Consider the following 1,986-nt stretch of genomic DNA (forward strand, 5'->3'; position numbering starts at 1 on the left):
AACTTTGCTTATAAAAGACCTATGATTGCAGTTTAAATAATCCACGATTATTGCCTTAAACTTTGCTTATGAAACACCTACGATTGCAGTTTAAATAATCCACGATTATTGTCTTAAAATTAGTTTATAAAAGATCTACGATTGCTGTTTAAATAATTCACGATTATTGTCTTAAACTTTGCTTATTGTTGCTTAAAGAATCCACTATTATTAAACTTTCCTTATAAAAGACCTACGATTGCAGTTTAAATAATCCACGATTATTGTCTTAAACTTTCCTTATAATATGCCCACGATTGCAGTTTAAATAATCCACGATTATTGTCTTAAACTGTGTTTATAAAAGACCTACGATTGCAGTTTAAATAATCCACGATTATTGCCTTAAACTTTGCTTATAAAAGACCTACGATTGCAGTTTAAATAATCCACGATTATTGTCTTAAATTTTCCTTATAAAAGGCCCACGATTGCAGTTTAAATAATCCACGATTATTGTCTTAAACTTTCCTTATAAAATACCCACGATTGCAGTTTAAATAATCCACGATTATTGTCCTAAACTTTCCTTATAAAAGAACCACGATTACCTTATTTTCAAAAGGTATTTTATCTTCAAAAGGTACTTTATCTTCAAAAGGTACTTTATCTTCAAAAGGTACTTTATCTTCAAAAGGTAATTTATCATCAAAAGGTACTTTATTTTCAAAAGTTACTTTATCTTCAAAATGTACTTTATCTTTAAAAGGTACTTTATCTTGAAAAGGTACTTTATCTTCCAAAGGTACTTTATCTTCAAAATATACTTTATCTTCAAAAGGTACTTTATCTTCAAAAGGTACTTTATCTTCAAAAGGTACTTTATCTTCAAAAGGTACATTATCTTCAAAAGGTACTTTATCTTCAAAAGGTACTTTATCTTCAAAAGGTACTTTTTCTTCAAAAGGTATTTTATCTTCAAAAGGTACTTTATCTTCAAAAGTTACTTTATCTTCAAAAGATACTTTATCTTCAAAAGGTACTTTTTCTTCAAAAGGTACATTATCTTCAAAAGGTACTTTATCTTCAAAAGGTACTTTATCTGCAAAAGTTACTTTATCATCAAAAGGTACTTTTTCTTCAAAAGGTACTTTATCTTCAAAAGGTACTTTATCTTTAAAAGGTACTTTATCTGCAAAAGTTACTTTATCATCAAAAGGTACTTTTTCTTCAAAAGGTACTTTATCTTCAAAATGTACTTTATCTTTAAAAGGTACTTTATCTTGAAAAGGTACTTTATCTTCCAAAGGTACTTTATCTTCAAAATATACTTTATCTTCAAAAGGTACTTTATCATCAAAAGGTACTTTTTCTTCAAAAGGTACTTTATCTTCAAAAGGTACTTTATCTTCAAAAGGTACTTTTTCTTCAAAAGGTACTTTATCTTCAAAGGTACTTTATCTTCAAAAGGTACTTTATCTTCAAAATATACTTTATATTCAAAAGTTACTTTATCTTCAAAAGTTACTTTATCTTCAAAAGATACTTTATCTTCAAAAGGTATTTTTTTTCAAAAGGCACTTAATCTTCAAAAGGTACTTTATCTTCAAAAGGTACTTAATCCTTAAAAGGTACTTTATTTCAAAATGTAATTTTTGTTATCCCAACTGGAATTTGTTGGTTCATGATTGGTTCGTGGTAAAAAGTGTTTAAAAGGTGCCAATTTAGCATCTCTAGGCTAATATAGTGTGAAAGTGACAGCACTCTTTCATATAAAGAATTGGAACCGGACCCTATCCTCGACAAAACCATTCTGTGCCGGTTCCATTCATTCTAGATAAACTTTTCTTCGACTTATTATTAATTTATATCATTCAGCCGGCAACCCTACTCACTCTCTTTCTGTTAACAGCAAAGAGCATAACAGTGACTGCTGTTAAACTAATTAGATACTTTTCGTGCTGCTAACAGAACAGCAGAACTTGAAATTTTAGTTGCATTTTAGCG

The sequence above is a fragment of the Calliphora vicina genome, chromosome 2 (assembly GCF_958450345.1).
Source record: "Calliphora vicina chromosome 2, idCalVici1.1, whole genome shotgun sequence".
NCBI classification, from domain to species: Eukaryota; Metazoa; Arthropoda; class Insecta; order Diptera; family Calliphoridae; genus Calliphora; species Calliphora vicina.